This window comes from Capricornis sumatraensis, chromosome X (assembly GCF_032405125.1).
Source record: "Capricornis sumatraensis isolate serow.1 chromosome X, serow.2, whole genome shotgun sequence".
Classification (NCBI taxonomy): domain Eukaryota; kingdom Metazoa; phylum Chordata; class Mammalia; order Artiodactyla; family Bovidae; genus Capricornis; species Capricornis sumatraensis.
In genome coordinates this window covers 68332735-68359031 of record NC_091092.1, presented here as the reverse complement: position 1 = coordinate 68359031, position 26297 = coordinate 68332735, and the positions used below count along the sequence as shown (strand labels likewise).

General features: G+C 38.4%; 1 protein-coding gene across 1 annotated transcript in view; it reads right to left on the bottom strand.

The window, feature by feature from the left end:
• RPS6KA6 (ribosomal protein S6 kinase A6) overlaps positions 1-26297 on the bottom strand; it is a 186596-nt gene that overhangs the window by 4575 nt on the left and 155724 nt on the right. The window lies entirely within an intron of this gene.

Sequence of the window (26297 nt, the reverse complement as noted above, 5' to 3'; positions counted from 1 at the left end):
TAAAACTCAGAACTAAACAGAGTAGAGGAGAGAAATCTATCCAACAAAGACTTCAAGGTAATGATCATAAAAATGCTCAGTGAACATGGGAGAGAATAATGGATGAACAGGGCAAGAAGTCTAACAAAGAGTTACAAAATACAAAGAACCAAATGGAACAGAAGAATACAATAACTGGAAAACATAAAACTAGAAGGAACCAAGAGTACATCACATGATACAGAGAAACAGATAAGTGAACTGAAAGATAGAATAATAGAAACCACCAAAGCTGAACAGAAAAAAGGAATTTAAGAAATGAGGATAACTTTTTGGAACAATACAAAGAGTAATAATATATGCATCATATGGATCCCAGAATGAGAAGAGAGAAAGGCACAGAGAATTTATTTGAAAAAATAATAGCTGAGAATGCCCCCTCTATGGAAATGGAAATGGACACCCAGGACCAGGAAGCAAGAGTCCAAAACAAGCTAAACAAAGAGAGACTTTCACCAAGCCTCACAATAACCAAAATGGCAAAATTATAGATGGAGAATCTTAAAAGTGGCAAGAGAAAAGCAACTAGTTATATACAAGCGAATTCACATAAGACTTTCAGTTGACTTTTCAGCAGACCCTGCAAACCAGGAGTGCCTTAAAGTGATGAAAGGACAAAACATACAACCAAGACTACTATACCCAGAAAGGCTATCTTCAGATCTGAACTGGAGAGAATGTTTTAGGTAGAAGCAAGCACTAAAAGAGTTCAGCACCACTAGACCAACAGCTCTCCAAGAAACGCTAAAGGGATTTCTCTAAGTAGAAAAGATAAGACCCAAACTAGAAATATAATAATCACAGAAGGTAAAATCTCACCAGCAAAGGAAAACATAAAGATCAGTCACTTATAAAACTACAAGGAAGGTTAAAAGATAAAACTGGTAAAATACACACACAAACTAAGAAATACAAAACACAGGCAAAATATGATGTTTAAAAACACTAAATGTAAGAGGAGTAAAAATGCAGAGTTTTTAGATGAGTTCAAACTTAAGAGATCATCAACTGAAAATAATCATATATATTATAAAATATAAATATCATGGTAAGAAAGCAAAAACGTGTAATAAATGACATAAACACTCACACAACGAGAGACAGAGATAGAAAGTAAGGAATCCAAATATAACACTAATTATAGTCATCAAACCTCAAGGGAAGAATGCAAAAGATGAAGATAAAAGGACAAAAACAACCAGAAAAAAATTGACATGATAGCAGTGAGTACATACCTACTGATAATTATTTAAAATGTAAGTGTTGCAATCAAAAGACATAGCAAGGGGCTGAACGACTAAAAAACAAGATCCACCTATATGCTGACTCTAAGAGACTCACTTCAGATGTAAACACTGACAAAAACTTAATGTGAAGGGATTTTTAAAAAGCATTTTATCCAATTGGGAACAAAAGAAAGCTGGAAATTCTGGAAAGATGGCAGAGGAGCAGGTGGATGTGGAGTACATCTCTATCCACAGATGCATCAGGAACACACCTTCAGATGCATATTTCACAGAACACCAGCTGAGAGCAGGCAGGAGTCCCTCACCCCTAGAAAGGAATACACAGATCCACACAAATCTTGGCAGGATGAAGGGGGGAAGGGAAAAAGAGGAGAGTGAGCAGGACGACCTATATCCAGGGGGTGAAGGAATTGAAGTAGGGGTCAGATCCCCACATCAGGGCAATTGTTTGGGACAGAGGAGAAACATTTGAGGCTGTGGGAGAGTGCAACAGCTGATCTGTGACAGTCTAAATGGAGTGAGAACCACACAGACAATCCTTGCTGCAACACTACATTCCCTGGAAAGGGACCCAAGTCCCCTGGAATGCATGGTAGCAGGGGACTGGGGCATAGGGATTGGAAACCAATCTCAGGGCAAAAGTTGCTGTTGATTGTGCTAAGAAGGCCTGAGGGGAAGTAAGGGAGGAGATCATAGTGGGGAATGCCTTTGGTGGAAAGCTGGGCAGCAATGGAGGCAAAGTGATACTGCTGAGTAATGTGCAGACAGTGAAGCCAACAATGTAGCCTCTCCCCCGCCCCCCACATGCCAGTGCTGGCAGCTGACCAACAAAGACCCCAGAGAGGGTGGCCCTTTAAGTATTTGACAAGCTGAGCAATAAAGATCCCAACCTAGGAGATCCTTGAGAGCCTGCTGCACCAAGCAACAGAGAAGGAACAACCAGGGAGGCCCTTGGAATGTCAGCTGCCAGAGGCTAGAAAAAGACTCTAATATTGCCACAGCTGCAGAACCTCAGGCTGCCAGTGTTCATGCATACTTGGCGCTAACAGGGTCCCTGTGATCCAAGCACTGTACCACCTCCACATCTGGTCCTCACTAGGCAAGTAAGTTCCAGCACAGCCTCAGGAACAAGCTACTGTGGATGACTCACATGCAGAGTTGGGGATAAAACCACATTGAACTCTGGGGGCAGTGTGGCTAAGGAAGAGGATCAAAAACCTTCCCACCAGCTGTACAAACTACAGATGAAATTCACACAATCAACTAGGACAATGTGAGTTCCCACAAAAGAAAACCACTAGCTCTAGCAGCTGTGGACACTGGAGGCAGTAACACAGAGTGGTAGGTCCAGATTAGAGTCTGAGCTGCCCCCACAGCAGGCCCAGAGACCAGCCCATTATCAGAGGATACTCTAAGGATGAGGAGGTGAACTTTGACTCAGTGAGGGAAAGGACAGTCAGCTGTGAAAAATATTTATTCTTCTTCTTATATTTTGATTTGTTCTATAGTTGGTTCTGGATTTTTTTTTCTTTTTTCTTCTCTTTTGCTGTGGCTGTTGATTCATTTTTACTATTAATTCTATTCAAGCTTTTGAAAACTTTTTTTAATCACACATTTTATTTCCTTTATATACTTCTACTGCTATGTGGATGTTGCACTTCTGTGGACATTTTTATTCTTTTAAAAATTTTTGTTCTTATAGTTTTTGTTTGCTTTTCTTATTGTTCTTGATGTAGTTATTCATTGATATATATATATATATATATATATATATAAATCTTTTTATACACTTCTATTTAACACAGACTTTCTACTGTTTTCTCTGTTTTCTTTTCTTTCTTTTCATTCTTTATTTCACCACATTTGTTAGTTTGTTTTGTTTTCTTTATTCCCCCGTTGGCACTCTGCTTTGGTTTTATTTTCTGGTTTGCATTTTAGCTTTATTTTTAATTGATCAATAACATTTTTGGTTTTCTTTGCTCAGCAGGTCACTCTCTTGTACTTTCTTTCCTTTGGACTGTTTTGGTTGGGTTTGTGTGTGTGTACATGTGTGTGTGTTCCTTTGTTTTTGTTATTATTTGTCTGATTTTGTATTTACCATTTGTCTGGGGTTTGTCTTCTATTTCTTGTTTTTGTGTGTTTGCTTTAATCCCCTTTAATGCCATAACAAACAGATTATGAAATTTTGGTTCCCTGGCCAGAGATCAAGCCTGAGCCTTTGGAGAGGGAGCACTATCCACTACACTAGACTGCCAGAGAACTCCTGACCCCAGGGAGTATTAATAAGTGAGAACTCCTATGAAGGTCTCCACCTGGTAAGACTCAGCATCACCCAAATGCTGGAAGCACACAGAGCAGGATGCCTCATGCAAACAAGGAAGACAAAAACACAAACTCAATCATCAGCAGACAGGCTTCCCACAAAAACCCCAAAACATAGCCCCTCACACAGCCTTGCTCATGAGAGGGGAAAAAAAAAAAAAGCATCTCTGCCCACCAGAATGCAGGCACAAGTTCCTCCCAACACAAAACCTACCCAAACTACTGGACCAACCTCACCCACTGAAGGCAGAGACCCAAAAGAAGAAGGAATATGACCCTAAAACTTGGGAAAAGGAGAACTCAGAAGAAGTTAAAAATAAAAATGAAAAGGCAGAGAAAACTGAAGGAACAAGGTAAAAACTCACAAGACCAAATAAACGAAGAGGAAACAGGCAAACTACCTGAAAAACAATCCAGAGTGATGATAGTAAAGATGTTCCAAAACCCTGAAAACAGAATGGAGAAAATGCAAAAAACAATTAACACACTTAAACAAGGACCTAGAAGAAATAAAGAATAAACAAACAGAGAGGGATAATAAAATTACTGAAATAAAAACTACTCTAGAAGGATCAATAGCAGAATAACTGAAACAGAAGAATGGATAAGTGAACTGGAAGACAGAATTGTGGAAGTAACTCTGCTGAACAGAAGAATAAAGGTAAAGGAATGAAAGAATCAAAAGAATTGAGGATAGTTTAAGAGACCTCTGTGACAATATTAAATGGACCAACATTCAAATTATAGAGTTCTCAGAAGAAGAAGAGAAAAAGAAAGGATCAGAAAAAATTTCTGGAGATTATAGTCAAAAAGTTCCTTAACATAAGAAAGGAAGAAATGGTCAATCAAATCCAAGAAACACAGAGTCCCATACAGGATAAACACAAGGAAAAACATGTTGAGAAATATATTAATCAAGCTAACAAAGACTAAACACAAAGAAATAATATTAAAGGCAGGAAGGGAAAAGCAACAAGCAACATGCAAGGGAAACCCCATAAGATTAACAGCTGATCTTTCAGCAGAAACTCTGGAGGCCAGAAGGAAATGGCAGAATATACTTAAAGTGAAAGTCACTCAGTCCTGTCCGAGTTTTTGTGACCCCTAGTCCATGGAATTCTCCAGGCCAGAATACAGGAATGGGTAGCCTTTCCCTTCTCCAGGGGATCTTCCCAACCCATGGATCTAAACCAGGTCTCCTGCATTGTAGGTGGATTCTTTACCAGCTGAGCCACGAGGGAAGTCCCTCGTGGGGCTTAAAGTACTGAAAGGGAAGAATCAACAGCAAGATTATCCAGCAAAGATCTAATTAAAAATTCATGGAAACACCAACAGTTTTACAGACAAGTAAGGGTTACGAGAAATTAGCACCACCAATCAGCTTTATAACAAATGTGAAAGGGACTTCTATAGGCAGGAAACACAAGAGAAGGAAAAGATATGCAAAAACAAACCAAAATCAATTAAGAAACAGCCAAGAGAAACATACATATCAGTAATTATTTTAAACGTAAATGGATTAAATACTCAACCCAAAAGACACTGACTGGCTGAATGGATATAAAAAAGACCCATATATATGCTGTCTACAAGAGACCCATTTCAGACCTAGAGACACATACAGACTGAAAGTGAGAGGATGGAAACAGACAGTCCATGCAAATGGAAATGAAAAGAAAATTGAAGTGGCAATTCTCATATCAGACACAATAGACTTTAAAATAAAGAATATTATAAGAGATAAGGAAGGACACTTCACAATAATCAAGATATCAATTCAAGAAGATGTAACAACTGCAAATATTTATGTACCCAACACAGGAGCATACACTCCTCAATACATAAGGAAAACACAAATAGACAAAAAAGGGGAGATTGACAGTACCACAATAATAGCCTAGTATTATAGTGGGACTTTAACGACCCACTTAAACCATTTTACAGATCTTCAGAACAGAAAAGTAACAAAGGAACACAAGCTTTAAATGACACATTAGACCAGATGGACTTACTGATTTCTTTAGGACATTTCATTTGAATGAAAAGAATATACTCTCTTTTCAAGTACAACTGGAACATTCTCCAGGATAGACATTTTGCATCACAAGTCAAGCATCAGCAAATTTAAGAAAATTGAAATTATATCAAGCATCTTTTCAGACCACAATGCTATGACACAAAATATTACAGGAAAAAAAGAACACTGAAAAAAAAGGACATAAGAGGTTAAGCAATACGTTTCTAAACAGTGAACAGGCTACTGAAAAAATTAAAAAGGGAAATCACAAATTTCCTAGAAACAAATTACAATGAAAACATGATGATTCAAAATCTATCAGTTCAGTTCAGTTTAGCCGCTCCATTGTGTCTGACTCTTTGTGACCCCATGGAGTGCAGCACACCAGGCCCTCCTGTCCATCATCAACTCCTAGAGTTTACTCAAACTCACGTCCATTGAGTTGGTGATACCATCCAACCATCTCATTCTCTGTCGTCTCCTTCTCTTGCCTTCAATCTTTCCCAGCATCAGGGTCTTTTCAAATGAGTCAGTTCTTCACATCAGGTGGCCAAAGTATTGGGGTTTCAGCTTCAGCATCAGTCTTTCCAATGTATATTCATGACTGATTTCCTTTAGGATGGACTGGTTGGATCTCCTTGCAGTCCAATGAATTCTCAAGAGTCTTCTCCAACACCACAGAGTTCAAAAGCTTCAATTCTTCAGTGCTCAGCTTTCTTTATAATCCAACTCTCACATCCATACATGACTACTGGAAAAACCATAGCTTTGACCAAACGGACCTTTGTTGGCAAAGTAATGTCTCTGCTATGCTCTCTACGTTGGTCATGAATTTTCTTCCAAGGAGCAAGTGTCTTTTACTTTCATGGCTGTAGTCACCATCTGCAGTGATTTTGGCCCCTCCAAAATAAAGTCTGTCACTGTTTCCATGGTTTCCCCATTTATTTGCCATGAAGTGATGGATGAAATGCCATGATCTTAGTTTTCCGAATGTTGGCTTTAAAAAAGATAACATTTTCACTCTCTTCTTTCACTTTCATCAAGAGACTCTAGTTCTTCGCTTTCTGCCATAAGGGTGGTGTTATATGCATATCTGAGGTTACTAATATTTCTCCTGGCAATCTTGATTCCAGTGTGTGCTTCATCCTTCCTGGTATTTCACATCTTGTACTCTGCATGTAAGGTAAAAAAGCAGGGTGACAATACACAGCCTTGACATACTCTTTTCCCAATATGGAACCAGTCTATTGTTCCATGTCCAGTTCTAACTGTTGCTTCCTGGCCTGCATACAGATTTCTCAAGAGGCAGGTCAGGTGGTCTGGTATTCCCATCTCTTTCAGAATTTTCCAGTTTGTGGTGATCCACACAGTCGAAGGCTTTGGCACAGTCAATAAAGCAAAAGTAAATGTTTTGCTGGAACTCTATTGCTTTTTCGATGATTCAGCAGACGTTGGCAATTTGATCTCTGGTTCCTCTGCCTTTTCTAAAACCAGCTTGAATATCTGGAAGTTCATGGTTCACATACTGTTGAAGCCTGGCTTGGAGAATTTTGAGCATTACTTCGCTAGCATGTGAGATGAGTGCAATTGTGCAGTAGTTTGAGCATTCTTTGGCATTTCCTTTCTTTGGGACTGGAATGAAAACTGACATTTTTCAGTCTTGTGGCCACTGCTGAGTTTCCCAGATTTGCTGGCATATTGAGTTTAGCACTTTAACAGCATCATCTTTTAGGATTTGAAATAGCTCAATGGGAATTCCATCACCTCTACTAGCTTTGTTTGTAGTAATGCTTCCTAAGGCGCACTTGACTTCGTTTTCCAGGATCTGGCTCTAGGTGAGTGATCATACCATTGTGATTATCTGGGTCATGATCATCTTTTTTGTATAGTTCTTCTGTGTATTCTTGGCACCTCTTCTTAATATCTTCTGCTTCTGTTAGGTCGATACCATTTCTGTCCTTTATTGAGCCCATGTTCGCATGAAATGTTTCTTTGGTATTTCTAATTTTCTTGAAGAGATCTCTAGTCTTCCCCATTCTATTGTTTTCCTCTATTTCTGTACACTGATCACTGAGGCAGCCTTTCTTATCTCTCCTTGCTATCCTTTGGAACTCTGCATTCAAGTGGGTATATCTTTCCTTTTTCTCCTTTGCTTCTCTTATTCTCACAGCTGTTTGTAAGGTATCCTCAGACAACTATTTTGCCTGTTTACATTTCTTTTTCTTGGGGATGGTCTTGATCTCTGCCTCCTTTTGCAATGTCATGAACCTCCATCCATAATTCTTCAGGTACTCTGTCTATCAGATCTAATCCCTTGAATCTATTTTTCACTTCCACTGTATAACTGTAATGGATTTGATTTTGGTCATATTGGAATGGTTTAGTGGTTTTCCCTACTTTCTTCAATTTAAGTCTGAATTGGGCAGTAAGGACCCAGGAATCAAGATCAAAAGCAACTGCTTCTTAGAATAAAATGACAAACCATTAGCTAGACTCATCAAGTAAAAGGGGAGAACAATCAAGTCAACAAAATTAGAGACAAAAAAGACGTTACATGAGACAATGCAGTCATATAAATGATAAGAAATTATTACAAACAAATATATGCCAATAACCTTTTATTTCTTATTCTTCTCTAATTGTCTTCTCTGATTGCCTGATTTCTTCCAGGTTGTTGGACAACCTGGAAGAAATGAAAAGATTCTTAGAAATGTTCAACTTTCCAAGACTGAACTGGGAAGAAACAGAAACTATGAATAAGCCAATCACAAGCACTGAATTTGAAACTGTGATAAATAAATCTTCCCCCCAAAAAAAGCCCAAGGCCTGATTACTTCACAGGTGATTTCTATCAAGCATTAAAGAAAAGCTATCACCTACTGTTCTGAAACTCTTTCAAAAAATTCCAGAGGAAGGCACACTTCCAAACTCATTCTACAAGACCACCATCACCCTGATACCAAAATCAGACAGAGACATCACATAAAAATAAAATTACAGGCCAATATCACTGATTAACATAGATGCAAAAGAGCTCAACAAAATTCTAGCAAAGAGAATTCAACAACACATTATAAAGATATTACACTATGATTAACTCAGGTTTATCCCAGGGATTCAAGGATTCTCCAAATACAAATCAATCAATGTGACACATCATATTAACAAACTGAAAGATAAAAGCCATAATATTATCCCAATAGATCCAGAAAAAGTTTTCAAGAAATTTCAGCACTCATTTATGATTAAAAACTCTTCAAAAATGGGCACAGAAGGAACCTACCTCAACATAATAAAGGCTGTATATGATAAACCCACAGGAAACATTATTCCCAATGGTGAAAAACTGAAACCATTTCCTCTAATATCAGGGGAAAGAAAAGGGTGCCACTCTCTCCAGTATTAATAACAAAGTTTTGGAAGTCCTCACTAAGGCAATCAGAGAAGAATAAGAAATAAAAGGAATCCAGACTGGAAAAGAAGATGTAGAACTCTCCCTGTTTGCAGATGATATAATACTATACATAGAAAACCCTAAAGATACTACCAGAAAATTACTAGAACTAATCAGTGAATTTAGTAAAGCCACAGGATACAAAAGCAATACATAGAAATCACTTGTATTCCTATACACAAACAATGAAAAGTCAGAAAGAGAAATTAAGAAATCAATTCCATTTACCACCACAACAAAAACAATAAAATACCTAGTAATAAACCTACCTAATGAGGCAAAAGAGCTCTACACAGATTATTACAAGACACTGATGAAAGAAATCAAAGATGACATAAACAGATGGAGAGATAGTCCATGTTCCTGAGTTGGATGAATAAATGTTGTGGAAATGACAATACTACCCCATGCGATCTACAGATTCAATGCAATCCCTATCAAACTACCAACAGCACTTTTCACAGAACTAGATGAAAATATTTCACAATTTGTATGGAAACACAAAGAACCCGAATAGCCAAAGGAATCTTAAGAAAGAAGAATGGAGCTGGAGGAATCAACTTTCCTTATTTCAGACTATACTACAAAGTTACAGTCATCAAGACAGTATGGTACTGGCACAAAAACAGAAATATAGACCAGAGGAACAAGATAGAATGCCAGGAGATAGACCCATGCACCTACAGACAACTTATCTTTGACAAGGGAGGCAAGAATATACAATGGATAAGGTAAGATCTCTTCAATACATGTTGCTGGGTAAACTGGACAGCCATGTGATATGAATGATATCAAAGTATTAAAAGAGTGATATCTGAATCCTTCCTAAGAAGATACACAAAGACAAACTGAAAATGGGTTAAAGACCTAAATAAATGTAAGACCAGCCTATTAGAAACTCTTAAAGGAGGACATTCTTTAAGGTAAAATAGTCTGTGACAGAAATCATAGCAAGATCTCCTATGATTTTTAGAGTAATGAAAATGACAACAAAAATAAACAAGTGGAACTGAATTAACCTTAAAAGCTTCAGCACAGCAAAAGAAACTAAACAAAGTGAAAAAAACCCCTCAAAATGGGAGAAAATAATTGCAAATGAAACAACTGACAGAGAATTAGTTTTCAAAATATACAAGCAGCTCATGCAATTCAATACCAGAAAAACAAGAAACCCAATTAAAAAGTGGGCAGAAGATCTATACAGACATTTTTCCAAAGAAGACATACAGATGGCTAATAAAGACACGAAATGATCCTTAACAACTCTCATTATTAAAGAAATGCAAATGAAAACTACAATGAGGTATCACCTCAGACCAGTCAAAATGGCCATCATCAAAAAATCTACAAGCAATAAATGCTGGGAAGAGTATGGAGAAAAGAGAACCCTCTTGCATTGTTGGTGGGAGTGCAAACTGATACAGCTGATAGAAAGGACAGTATGGAGATTCCTTAAAAAAACTAGGAATAAAATCACCACCTGACCCAACAATCCTACTATTGGGCATATACCCTGAGAAAACCACAATTGAAAATGACACATGTACCCCACTGTTCATTGCAGAACTATTTACAATAGCTAGGACATGGAAGCAACCCAGATGTCCATCAACAGATGAATGGATAAAGAAGCTGTATCATATATATACAAAGAAATACTACTCAGCCATAAAAAGGAATGCATTTGAGTCAGTTTTAATGAGGCAGATGAACCTAGAGCCTCTTATACAAAGTTAAGTAAGTCAGAAAGAGGAAAATTTTGTATACTAATGCATATATATGGAATTTAGAAAGATAGTACTGATTAACATATTTGCAAAGCAGCAATGGAGATGCAGACATATAGAAGAGACTTGTTGACACAGAGCAGGGAAGGAGAAGGTGGGACAAATGGAGAGAGTAGCAGGGAAACATATACATTATGATATGTAAAATAAATAACCAGTGGGAATTTGCTGTATGATTCAGGGAGCTCAAATTGGCACGCTGTGATAACCTAGAGGGGTGGGATGGAAGTTCAAGAGAGAGAGGACATATGTATATCTATGGCTGATTCATGTCAATTTATGGCAGAAACCAACACAATATTGTAAAGCAATTATTTAAATTGAAAATAATTAAAATGTCAAAATTTTAAAAAAAGACCTAAGTTCTAATAAGTGCAAAAACTGTACTATTGATGAATCTTTTGAAAATGAAATTAGAAATGTAAAATAACTAGTGCTATTAGCCTCTGAGGGCCTTGAAAATGTAAAAAAAAGTCTTTAAGAACAGGCTAGAGTCCATGGGGTCACAAAGAGTTGGACACAACTTAAACGACATAGCATACACACACAAGAAAACAACTATAAAAAAAAAACCCCATGTGGAGTCTAAACAACATGCACTAAACAACCAAGAGATCATTGAGGGAATAAAAACATAACTAGAGACAAAGGAAAACAAAAACACAATCAACAATTCATAATCTACAGGCTATAAGGAAGTAAGCAATAAAAATGGCAAACAATCTACCTTTACATTTAGAAGGATTAGAAAAGGAAGAAATGAACAAATTCTTAGAAAGGTACAACCTTCTGAGACTGAACCAGGAAGAAAAGGAAGAAATAGAAAATATGAAGAGATCAATTACATGTGTAGAATCTGTTATTTAAAAACTCTCAACAAAATAGCAGTGATATTTTCAAAGAACTAGAACAAATGATGGCAGCAGGGGTGTGCTCAGTGGTAGAGCACATGCTTAGTATACACAAGGCCCTAGGTTCAATTCCCACCATCTCCATTTAGGAGTTCTCCCTCAATGGGGGCCACTGGAAGAGACATTTAAAAATTCCCAACAAAATGTTCATGGTATTTTTCAAAGAACTAGAAAAAATGATACTACTAAAATTAATACGGAATCATAAAAGATCCAGAATTGCCAAAGCAACCCTAAGGAAAAAGAACAAAGCAGGAGGCATAATCAACCTTCTCAGACTTCAGACAATACTTCACAGCTACAATAATCAAAACTTTATGGTACTGGCACAAAAACAGACATACAGACCAGTAGGACAGGACAGAAAGCACAGAAACAAATCCATGTACCTATGGAAAATTAATCTTTGACAGAAGAGTTAAGAATATACAATGGGGAAAAGACAGTCTCCACAGCAAGTGATGTTGGGAAAGCTGGACAGTTGCACATGAATCAATGAAGTTAGAACACACCCTCACACCATACACATATATAAACTCAAAATGGCTTAAAGAATAAATATAAGACAAGACATCATAAAACTCCTGGATGAGAACATAAGCAAAACATTCTATGACATAAATTGTACCAGTGTTTTCATAGGTCAGTCTCCCAAGGCAACAGAAATAAAAGCAAAATTACATGCATATGACCTAATCAAACTTATAACCTTTTACACAGCAAAGGAAACCCTAAAAAATAAAAATAAATAAAAGACAACCTACAGACTGGAAGAAAATATTTGCAAATGATGTGGCCCAAAAGGCTTTAATTTCTAAAATATACAAACAGCTCCTACAATTTAGTAACAAAACAAATAACTCAAATGGAAAATGAGAAGAATGCCTAAATAGAGTGGTCCACAACATTTTTGGCACCAGGGATTGATTTCATGGAAGACAATTTTTCTACAGACCAGGGGTGGGAAGGATGGCTTGGGGATGATTCAAGTGCATTACATTTTTTTGTGCTTTATTTCTAATCTAATGCTGCAGATGATCTGACAGGAGGTACCAGTCTGAGGTCTGGAGGTTGGGCACTCTTGCCTAAATAGAAATTTCTCCGAAGAAGACATGAAGATGGCCAAAAGGCACATAAAAAGATGCTCATCATCACTAATTATTAGATAAATGCAAATCAAAACTATAATGAGGTGTCACTTCAAACCAGTCAGAATTAAAATGTCTAAAAATAATAAATCCTAGAGAGGGTGTGGAAAAAAGAGAACTCTTATGCTGCTAATGAGAATATAAATTGGTGTAGCCATGATAGAAAACAGTATAAAGGTACTCAAAAAACTAAAAATAGGGGTGCCATATGATTCAGCAATCCTGGGCATATACCCAAACAAAAGTATAACTCAAAAAGATACATTCACCTCTATGTTCATAATAGCACTATTTAAAATATCCAAGACAGGGAAGCAACCTAAGTGTCCATCAAGAGATGAGTGGGTAAAGAAATAGTGGTATATATACACAACAAAATATTACTCAGCCATAAAAGGAATGAAATATGCCAACTGCAGCAACATGGATGGTCCTAGAGATTATCATGCTGAGTGAACTAAAGAGAAAGACAAATATCACTTGATATCACTTATATGTGGAATTTAAAATAACAAATCCACAAAAAAAATATGACTCACAAATATAGAGACTTCTGGTTTCCAAAGTAGGTGGGGCAGGGGAGGGAAGGATTGGGAGTTTGGGATTAACAAATGCAAACTACTGTAAACAGAATGGAAAAAACAAGGTTCTACTATGAAGCACAGGGAACCTCCTAGGAACTTCCCTGGTGGTCCAGTGGTTGAGAATCTGCCTGCCAATGCATGGGAAATGGGTTCGATCTTTTCTCTGGGAAGATTCCACATGCCACAGAGCAACTTAATCAACATGCCACACCTACTGAGCCTACACACTCTAAAGCCTGTGCTCTGCAGCAAGAAAAGCCACTGCAAAGAGAAGCCCATGCACCACAACTGGAGAGTAGCCTCCACTCACTGCAACTAGAGAAAGCCTGCATGCAACAATGAAGATCCAGCAGAGCCATAAATAAATATTTTTAAAAATCCTAAAAAGGCTACCAGAAAACAACTAGACCTCATCAATGAATTTGGTAAAGCTGTATAATATAAAATTAATATAAAGAAATCTCTTGCATTCCTATATAACAACAACAGAATATCAGAAATAGAAATCAAGGAAATAATCTCACTGGCCATCACATGAAAAATAATAAATTATCTAGGAGTAAACCTACCTAAGGAGGCAAAACCTGTACTCAAATAACTACAAGAAACTGTTGAAAGAAATGGAAGATGATGCAAACGGATGGAAGTATATACAATATTCTTAGAATGAATCAATACTGTGAAAACAACTATACTACCCAAGTCAATCTGTAGAGTCAATGCAATCCATATCAAATTACCAATGGTATTTTTCACAGAACTAGAACAAAAAATTTTTAAATTTGTATGAAAACACAAAAGACCCCAAACAGCTCAAACCATCTTAATGGATCTGAAGCAATAACATGTCCTGACTTCAGGCTATACTACAATGCTATAATCTTCAAAAAACCATGGTATGGGCACAAAAGTGGACATATATTGGGTTTGCCAAAAAGTTCCTTGGGATTTGTCCGTAAGATGATTCTAGTTGCACTTAGTTGTTTTTAACCTCACTTGAAACAATTTTATTAGACTGTATTGCACAAGCTTTCATATTAGCAAGCATTAAAAAAAATGGTGAATTTTTCTATAGCCATTTTAATATTGAAGAGAAGAGAAAGAAAAAAAAAACATTTTTAACATATTAGGCTTTATACTTTCAAGAATGGTAAAAATGCAACAGAAACTCAAACAAAAGATTGGTGCAGTGTATGGAGATGGTAATATGACTGAACACATCCAAAGTGGCATGTGAAGTTTTGTGCTGGAGGTTTCTTGCTAGACGATGCCCCACAGTCAGGCAGACCAGTTTAAGTTGATGTCAAATTGAGACATTAATTGACAACGAGCAACATTATACCACATGTGAGAGAGCCAACACACTCAAAATATCCAAAATAAGTGTTGAAAATCACTTGCACAAGCTTGGTTATATTAATTGCTTGACGTTTGGGTTCCACATAAGTTAAATTAAAAACAAACAAACAAACAAAAAAAAACAAACCTTCCTGACCTTATTTCCACATGTGATTCTCTACTGAAACATAATGAAAATGTTGCATTTTAAAAATAAATTGTGACAGGTGATGAAAAGTGGACACTTTACAATAAAGTGGGACAGGAGACTGCGGGGCAAGTGAAATTACCCACCACCAACCATACCAAAGGCCCACTTTCATCCAAAGAAGGTGATGAAGGGAATCCTCTATTATGAGCTCCTTCCAGAAAACCAAATAATTAATTCCAATAAGTACTGTTTCCAATGAGGCCAACTGAAAAGCACCTGTAATCAATCAACAGAAAACGTGTAATCTTCCATCAGGATAATGCAAGATGCATGCTTTTTTGAGGACCAGGCAAAACCCATTACAGTTTGGCTGGGAAGTTCTGATTCATACCGGAGAAGGCAATGGCACCCCACTCCAGTACTCTTGCCTGGAAAATCCCATGGATGGAGGAGCCTGGTGGGCTGCAGTCCATGAGGTCGTGAAAAGTCAGACACGACTGAGTGACTTCACTTTCACTTTTCACTTTCATGCTTTGGAGAAGGAAATGGCAACCCACTCCAGTGTTCTTGCCTAGAGAATCCCAGGGACGGGGGAGCCTGGTGGGCTGCCGTCTATGGGGTAGCACAGAGTCGGACACAACTGAAGTGACTTAGCAGCAGCAGCAGCAGCAGCAGTGGAACAAAGCAATGAATATGTTGTTCAATAAAGTTCTTGGTGAAATTGAAAAAATATATCTTTTATTTTTACTTTAAAAATGAAGGAACTTTTTGGCCAATCCAATAATAGATCAATGGAATAAGATAGAAAGCCCAGGAATAAACATGCACATCTATGGTTAATTAATCTATGACAAGGGAAGTAAGAGTACAGAATGGAGAAAAGACAGTCTCTTTAATAAGTGGTGCTGAGAAAATGGGACAACTATATTCTTTTCATTTAAAAGAATAAAACTAGGGCATTTTCAAACAATATGCATAAAAATAAACACAAAATGGATGAAAGATCTAAATGTAAGACTGGATACCATAAAACTCTTTGAGGAAAACACACAGAACACTCTTTGACATAAATTGCAGTGATTTTTTTGGGATCTATCTACTAGAGTAATGGAAATAAAAACAAAAATAAACAAATGGGACCTAATGAAACTTAAAAGCTTTTGTACAGCAAAGGAATACATAAACAAAATAAGAAGACAAACAATGGACTGAGAATACAATATCTGCAAATGATGTGACCAACATAGGATTAATCGCCAAAATAAACAAACAGCTCAATATCAAAAAAAGCAAACAATGCAATCAGTAAATGGGTAGAATATCTATAGAGACATTTATCCAAAGCAGACATTCAGATGTCCAAAAGGCACATGAAAAGATGATCAATATTGCTAAGTAACAGAGGAAATAAACATCAAAATTATAATGAGGTATCACCTGACACCAGTCAGAATGGTCAACAAAAAGTCTACGAATAATAAATGCTGGAGAGGGTGTGGAGAAAAGGAAACCATTCTACACTGTTGTTGGGAATATAAACTGATGCAGCCATAATGGAGAAGAGTATGGAGGATTCTCATAAAAACTAAAAATTAGTATTGTCATATCATCCAGCAATCCCACTCCTGGGCATATATCAGGAGAGAACCATAATTTGAAAAGATACATTCACCCCAATGTTCACTACAGCATTATTTAATGTAATAGCCAAGATATGGGAATAACCTAAAGGTCCATTGACAGATGCATGGATATGGATGTTGTGATACACACACACACACGTGCACACACACACATGTATATATACATAATGAAATAGTACTCAGCCATGGAAAAGAATGAAATAATTCCATTTGCAGTAACACAGATGGAATGAGACATTATCATACTAAGTGAAGTAAATCAGACAGAGAAATACAAATACCATATTATATTATTTATGTGTGGAATCTAAAAAATACAAATGAATTTATTTACAAAACAGACTCACAAACATAGAAAACAAACATGGTTACCAAAGGAGAAAGGTTGGGGGGAGGGACCAACTGTGAGTTTTGGAGTAACATATATATACTACTAAATATATATGATTTTTCCATACACATCACATATGGATGTGAGAGTTGGACGATAAAGAAAGATGAGCACTGAAGAATTGATGCTTTTGAACTGTGGTGTTGGAGAATACTCTTGAGAGTCCCTTGGACTGCAAGGAGACTAAACCAGTCAATTCTAAGGGAAATCAGTCCTAAATGTTCATTGGAAGGACAGATGCTGAAGCTGAAACTCCGATACTTTGTCCACTTGATGTGAACAACTGACTCATTGGAAAATACACTGATGATGGTGAAGACTGAAGGCAGGAGGAGAAGGGGATGACAGAGGATGAGATGGTTGGATGGCACCACTGACTCGATGGATATGAGTTTGAGCAACCTCTGGGAGTTGGTGATGGACAGGGAGGCCTGGGGTGCTGCAGTCCATGGGGTTGCAAAGAGTCAGACATGACTGAGTGACACAACTGTGACCAAATGTGATTTCTGGAGTAACATATATATACTACTAAATATATATGATTTTTCCATCCACATCACATATGGATGTGAGAGTTGGACTGTGAAGATGGCTGAGCGCCAAAGAATTGATGCTTTTGAACTGTGGTGTTAGAGAAGACTCTTGAGAGTCCCTTGGACTGCAAGAAGATCCAACTAGTCCATTCTGAAGGAGATCAGCCCTGGGATTTCTTTGGAAGGAATGATGCTAAAGCTGAAATTCCAGTACTTTGGCCACATCTTGCGAAGTGCTGACTCATTGGAAAACACTCTGATGCTCGGAGAGATTGGGGGCAGGAGGAGAAGGGGACGACAGGATGAGATGGCTGGATGGCATCCCTGACTTGATGGACGTGAGTCTGAGTGAACTCCGGGAGTTGGTGATGGACAGGGAGGCCTGGCGTGCTGCGATTCATGGGGTCACAAAGATTTGGACACGACTGAGCGACTGAACTGAACTGAATGCATATATATGGAATTTAGAAAGATGGTAATGATAACCCTGTATGAAAGACAGTAAAAGAGTCACAGATGTATAGAACAGTCTTTTGGACTCTGTGGGAGAGGGAGAGGGTGGCATGATTTGGGAGAATGGCATTGAAACGTGTATAATATCATATGTGAAACTAATTGCCAGTCCAGGCTCGATGCATGATACAGAATGCTTGGGGCTGGTGCACTGTGATGCCCCAGAGGGATGGTATGGGGAGGCAGGTGGAAGTGGGGTTCAGCATGGGGAACACATGTACACTTGTGGTGGATTCATGTTGATGTATGGCAAAACCAATACAATATTGTAAAGTAATTAGCCTCCAATTAAAATAAATAAGTTTATATTAAAAAAATGAAGATATCCTTTATCCTTTAACTGAAAGAATTATTACTATTATAATTTCCATACTACCCAAAGTAATACCTTTAGTTAATACAATTCCTATATTCCTATCAAAATACCCATGACATTCCTAAGAGAACTAGAACAAATGACCCTAAAATTTGTATGACACTGGAAAAGATCTCCAACTGCCAAAGCAATCTTGAGAAAAAATAACAAAGCTGTCAATATCAGGCTCTGTGGTGCAAAGTTACACTACAAAACTACAATAATCAAAACATTACGGTATTGGCACAACAGACACACAGATCAATGGAAAAGAACATAGCCCAGAAATAAACTGATGCACATATAGTCAATTAATCTCCAATAAAGAAGGCAAGACAATACAGTGGGTGAAAGATAATTTCGTCAATAGAAGATGATGAGAAAACTAAATAATTACATGCACAAGCATCAAACTGGACTACCCTCACACCATATACAAAAATAAACTAAAAATGGATTATATAATTAAGACCTGAAACCATAAAATTTCTAGAAGAAAACATAAGCAGTAAACTCTTTGACATCAGACTTAGCAATATTTTTTGAACATGTCTTCCTCAGGAAAGGGAAACAAAACTAAAAATAAACAACTTGTAGGATATCAAACTAGAAAAAAAGCTTTTGCATAGCAAAGGAAACTATCAAGCAAACAAAAAGGAAGCCTAATGAATGGAAGAAGATATTTGTCAATAACATGACTGCTAAGGGGTTAATATCCAAAATAAACAAGTAAATCATGTACTCAACATCAAAATAACCCCAAACAACCTAATTAAGAAATGGACAGAGGACCTAAACAGACATTTTACCAAAGACCTACAGATGGCCAGCAGATGAATGAAAAGATGCTTAACATCACTAATGACCAAGGGAATGAAAATCAAACCAACTGAGATATCACTCCTCATCTATCAGAATGTCCATTAACAAAAAAGACAACAAACAATGTGCTGGCAAGAATGTAGAGAAGAGGGAATCCTCATGCAATGTTAGTGTGATTGTAAATTGGTATAGCCACAAAGGAAAACAGTATTAAGGTTCCTCAAAAAATTAAAAATAGAACTGCCACATGATCCAGCAATTTCATCTGTGTATTTACTTGAGGAGAACAAAAACACTAATTTAAAACCTATATGCATTCCAATGTTCTGTGCAGCAATTTTTATAATAACCAACATATGGAAACAACCTACATGTCCATCAATGACAAATGCATATAGATGTGTATCCCTAGAGGAGGGCATGACAATCCACTCCATACTCTTGTCAGGAAAATTCCATGGACAATGGAGCCTGACAGGCTATAGTCCATGAGGTTGCAAAGAGTCAGACATGACTGAAGTGATTGAGTACACAGATATGTTTGTGTGCATATACATATATTCGATGGAACATTAATATACCATTATAAAAACTTTGCCATTTGCAAAAATATGAGTGGATCTACAAGGTACTATGCAAAGTGGGATAAGTTAGGGAAAAACATACAACATGATCTCACTTTTATGTGGACTCTAAAACACAAAATAAATGAACACATATAACAAAACATAAATGGTACTACAGATACAAAGAACAAACAGGTATTTGTGAGAAAGGACGTGAGTACAGTGAATAAATAGGTAAGGGAGATTAACAGGCACAAACTTCCAGTTGTGAAATAAGTGAATCATGGGTATGAAATGTACAGTGTGGGGAATATAGTCAGTCTTTGGTTACATATTGTACCTAGACTTATCATGCTGATCAGTTTCAAGTGGATAGAAATATTGAATTACCATGTTGTGTAACAGGAACCAACACAGTTTTGCAGGTCAATTATATTTCAAAAATAAATTCATAGAAAAAGAGATCAGATTTGTGGTTACCAAAACCAGGATGTGGGAGAAATAGAATCAGATACAGCAGCCAAAAGTAAAACTTCTAGTTATAAGTAAGTACCAGAGATGCAATATTCAACATAAGTATAATTAAGACTCTGGAAGAAACACAAGCTGGAATCAAGATTGCCGGGAGAAATCTCAATAACCTCAGATATGAAGATGACACCACCCTTATGGCAGAAAGTGAAGAACTAAAAAGCCTCTTGATGAAAGTGAAAGAGGGGAGTGAAAAAGTTGGCTTAAAGCTCAACATTCAGAAAATGAAGATCATGGCATCTGGTCCCATCACTTCATAGCAAATAGATGGGGAAACAGTGGAAACAGTGTCAGATTTTATTTTTTGGGCTCCAAAATCACTGCAGATGGTGACTGCAGCCATGAAATTAAAAGACGCTTACTCCTTGGAAGAAAAGTTATGACCAACCTAGATAGCATGTTCTAAAGAAGAGACATTACTTTGCCGACTAAGGTCTGTCTAGTCAAGGCTATGGTTTTCCCAGTGGTCATGTATGGATGTGAGAGTTGGACTGTGAAGAAGGGTGAGCGCCGAAGAATTGATGCTTCTGAACTGTGGTGTTGGAGAAGACTCTTGAGAGTCCCTTGGACTGCAAGGTGATCCAACCAGTCCATCCTGAAGGAGATCAGCCCTGGGATTTCTTTGGAAGGAATGATGCTAAAGCTGAAACTCCAACTTTGGCCACCTCATGCAACGAGTTGACTCATTGGAAAAGACTCTGATGCTGGGAGGGATTGGGGGCAGGAGCAGAAGGGGACAACAGAGGATGAGATGGCTGGATGGCATCACTGACTTGATGGACGTGAGTCTGAGTGAACTCCGGGAGTTGGTGATGGACAGGGAGGCCTGGCATGCTGCGATTCATGGGGTCGCAAAGAGTTGGAAACGACTGAGCGATTGAACTGAACTGATGTCTTCTTCACAGAAATGTCTACTTATTGACTTACCTTTCACCCATTTTTTGATTTTTTGTTTAATATTGATTGGTTTATTTTTTTTTATGTTTGGCTGCATGAGCTGTTTGTATATTTTGGAGATAAATCACTTATCAGTTCCTTTGTTTGCAAACATTTTCTCCCCTCCTGAGGGTGGTCTTTTTTTTGCTTATGGTTTCCTTTGCTGTGTAAAAGTTTTTAAGTTTAATTAGATCCCATTTATTTGTTTTTATTTTCATTATTCTGGGAGGTGGATCAAAAAAATTTTTGTCGGAATTTATGTCAAAGTGTGTTCTGCCTAGGTTTTCCTCTAGGAGTTTTAAAGTGTCTGGTCTTATATTTCAATATAGTGTTTTAACTGCAAAGCTGCTATGCAATATAGATTAAGTAGAAGAAATGGAGTAGCCATCATGGTCAACAAAAGAGTCCAAAATACAGCACTTGAATGCAATCTCAAAAATGACAGAATGATCTCTGTTCGTTTCCAAGGCAAACCATTCAATATCACACTAATCCAAGTCTATGTCCCAACCAGTAACACTGAAGAAGCTGAGGTTAAACGGTTCTATGAAGACCTAGAAGACCTTTTAGAACTAACACCCTAGAAAGATGTCCTTTACATTATAGGGGACTAGAATGCAAAAGTAGGAAGTCAAGAAACACCTGGAGTAACGGGCAAATTTGGCCTTGGAGTATGGAATGAAGTAGGGCAAAGGCTAATAGAGTTCTGCTAAGAGAACACACTGGTCATAGCAAACACCCTCTTCCAACAACACAAGAGAAATCTCTACACATGGACATCACCAGATGGTCAACACTGAAATCAGATTGATTATATTCTTTGCAGTGAAAGATGGAGAAGCTCTACACAGTCAGCAAAAACAAGACCAGGAGCTGACTGTGGCTCAGATCATGAAGTCCTTATTGTCAAATTCAGACTTAAATTGAAGAAAGTAGGGAAAACCACTAAACCATTCAGGTATGACCTAACTCAAATCCCTTATGATTATACAGTAGAAGTGAGAAATAGATTTAAGGGCCTAGATCTGATAGAGTTCCTGATGAACTATGGATGAAGGTTTGTGACACTGTACAGGACACAGGGATCAAGACCATCCCCATGGAAAAGAAATGCAAAAAAGCAAAATGGCTGTCTGGGGAGGTCTTACAAGTAGCTGTGAAAAGAAGAGAAGCAAAAAGCAAAGGAGAAAAGGAAAGACATAAGCATCTGAATGCAGAGTTCTAAAGAAGAGCAAGGAGAGATAAGAAAGCCTTCCTCTGTGATCAATGCAAAGAAATAGAGGAAAAAAATAGAATGGGAAAGACTAGAGATTTCTTCAAGAAAATTAGAGATATCAAGGGAACATTTCCTCCAAAGATGGGCTGATAAAGGACAGAAATGGTATGGACCTAACAGAAGCAGAAGATATACAGAAGAGGTGGCAAGAATGCACAGAACTGTACAAAAAAGACCTTCATGACCCAGATAATCACGATGGTGTGATCACTTACCTAGAGCCAGACATCCTGGAATGTGAAGTCAACTGGGCCTTAGAAAGCATCACTATGAACAAAGCTAGTGGAGGTGATGCAATTCCAGTTAAGCGATTTCAAATCCTGAAAGATGATGATGTGAAAGTGCTGCACTCAATATGCCAGCAAATTTGGAAAACTCAGCAGTGGCCACAGGACTGGAAAAGGTCAGTTTTCATTCCATTCCCAAAGAAAGACAATGCCAAAGAATGCTCAGACTATTGCACAATTGCACTCATCTCACATGCTAGTAAAGTAATGCTCAAAATTCTGCAAGCCAGGCTTTAGCAATACGTGAACCATGAACTTCCACATGTTCAAGCTGGTTTTAGAAAAGGCAGAGGAACCAGAGATCAAATTGCCAACATCCTCTGGATCATGGAAAAAGGAAGAGAGTTCCAGAAAAACATCTATTTCTGCTTTATTGACTATGCCAAAGCCTTTGACTGTATGGATCAAAGTAAACTGTAGAAAATTCTGAAAGAGATGGGAATACCAGACCACCTGACCTGCCTCTTGAGAAATCTGTATGCAGGTCAGGAAGCAACAGTTAGAACTGGACATGGAACAACAGACTGGTTCCAAATAGGAAAAGGAGTATGTCAAGTCTGTATATTGTCACCTTGATTATTTAACTTATATGCAGAGTACATCATGAGAAACGCTGGGCTGCAAGAAGCACAAGCTGGAATCAAGATTGCTGGGAGAAATACCAAAAACCTCAGATATGCAGATGACACCACCCTTATGGCAGAAAGTGAAGAGGAACTAAAAAGTCTCTTGATGGAAGTGAAAGAGGAGGGTGAAAAAGTTGGCTTAAAGCTCAACATTCAGAAAACGAAGATCATGGCATCTGCTGCCATCATTTCATGGCAAATAGGTGGGGAAACAGTGTCAGACTTTTTTTGGGGGGGCCTCAAAATCACGGCAGATGGTGATTGCAGCCATGGAATTAAAAGATTCTTACTCCTTGGAAGGAAATTTATGACCAACCTAGATAGCATATTCAAAAGCAGAGACATTACTTTGCCAGCAAAGGCTATGGTTTTTCCAGTGATCATGCATGCATGTGAAAGTTGGACTGTGAAGAAAGCTGAGTGCCGATGTATTGATGTTTTTGAACTGTGGTGTTGGAGAAGACATCAGGCACCCAGAAAAGCAGCCCATTGTCTTTGAAAGCAGGTAGGATAAAACATAAAAGACAAAAAGAGAGACAAAAGAGGTAGGGACGGAGCTCCATGCCAGGAAGGGAGTCTTAAAAAAGAGAGAAGTTTCCAAACACCAGGAAACATTCTCACTGCCAAGTCTGTGGCAAGCCTTGGAACCACAGAGGGCAACAAACCGGGAGGAAAAATAAATGAATAATTAAAACCCACAGATTACATGCCCAATGGTAACTCGCCCAGCAGAGAAGCAGCGCAAATGCCTGCATTTGCCACTAGCAAGCCGGGGCTGGGTAGGGAAGCAGGGGCTGCATTACTTAGAGTAAGGACCCAGCCTGAATGCCCTGAGGGCAACAATCTAAGGGAACTAACTTGGGATAGCAAACGAGACTGTGGGATAACTACCACATGAACAGCCCTAACCTGAGACACCACCAAGCCTGCTCACAGAACAAAGGATTTAACAGAGGCAACTGGCTGCAGACTGGTCCATCCCCCTCTGGTGACAGGCAGACAAGGGCAGCCAGAGCCAGAAGGGAACAATCGCAGCCCCAGAGAGGCATTATCTACCAAAATGCAAGCAGGTTTCTTTGCTAACCAAGACTTGTAGGATTCTGGACAGTCAATATCCGCCTGAGAAGGTGCGCGGGTTGGTTGTACACCCAGAAAACTGAGTGGCAGGGACAGGGAAGGCAATAAATCGCAGTGACTGTGCTCGCCAAACACCTGGTCACCTGAGCTTCTTGGACCTGGGAAGGGCACAAAATGCAGGCCCAACCAAGCCTGCACCTCTGAGGACTACCCGAGTACCTGAATCTGAGTGGCTTAGACCTGTGAAGTGCATACAACTCAGGGTCGGCCTCAGACAGTTCCTGGCAGAGCAACTTACAGCCTAAGCAGTGTAGACTGGGAAAGCACACACGCTGTGAGCGGGGGAAAACCAGTGTGACTGAGACACTGCGAGCACACGCCAGTGTTATTTGTTTGCAGTGTCCCTCCTTCCCCATAGCACGACTGAATCAGTGAGCTTATAAAAGTGTCCACCACCGCCTCCTTGTGCCAGGGCAGAAATTAGACACTGAAGAGACCAGCAAATAGAAGAAGCTAAACCAGAGGGAACCTCCTTGGAAGTGACAGGTGCAATAGATTAAAACCCTGTAGTTAGCACCAACTACATAGGAAGGGGCTTATAGATCTTGAGAAATATAAACCGAATCAAGGAATTATCCAAAAATGAACTGACCTCACACTGCCCACAACACCAGAGAAAGTTCTAGATATATTTTTACTACCATTCTTTAATTTTTATTTTTTTTAAATTTTAAGTCCTCTATTACTCCTTTAATTTTCATTTTTATAACCTACTATTACTTTGCAAAAAAAACAACAAAAAGAGACCCTATTTTTTAAAGCAAACTTCATATATACATTTTATAATTTTTGTGATTTTTTTTCTTTTTCTTTAATATTGTATTTTTAAAAATCCAACCTCTACTCTAGATTTTTAATCTTGCTTTTTGGTATTTATTATCAATTTTGTACCTTTAAGAATCCAATCTTCAGTACCCATTTTTACTTGGCAGTGAGATTACTGGCTTGACCTCTCTCTCCCTCTTTGGACTTTCCTTTTTCTCCACCAGGTCGCCTCTATCTTCTCCCTACCCCTTCTCTTCTCTACCCAACTCTGTGAATCTCTTTGTGTGTTCCAGAGGGTGGAGAACACTTAGGGAACTGATTACTGGCTGGATCTGTCTCTCTCCTTTTGATCCCCCCCTTTATCCTCCTGGCCACCTCTATCTCCTTCCTACCTCTTCTCTTCTCTGTATAACTCCGTGAACAACTCTGAGCATTCCAGACTGTGGAGCACACATAAGGAAGTGATTGCTGGCTAGCTTGCTCTCTCCTCTTTTGATTCCACCTCATCTCACCCTGATCACCTCTATCTCCCTCCTCCCTCTTCTCTTCTCCACATAACTCTGTCAACCTCGCTGGGTGTCCCTCACTGTGGAGAAACTTTTCATCTTTAACCTAGATGTTTTATCAACAGTGCTGTATAGATGAAGAAGTCTTGAGGCTACTGTAAAAATAAGACTGAAAACCAGAAGCAGGAGGCTTGAGGCCAAATGCTGAGAACACCAGAGAACTTCTGACTCCAGGGAACATTAATCGACAGGAGCTCATCAAATGGCTCCATACCTACAGTGAAACCAAGCACCACCCAAGGGCCAACAACTTCCAGAGCAAGACATACTACGCAAATTCTCCAGCAACACAAGAACACAGCCCTGAGCTTCAAGATACAGGTTGCCCAAAGTCACTCCAAACCCACTGACA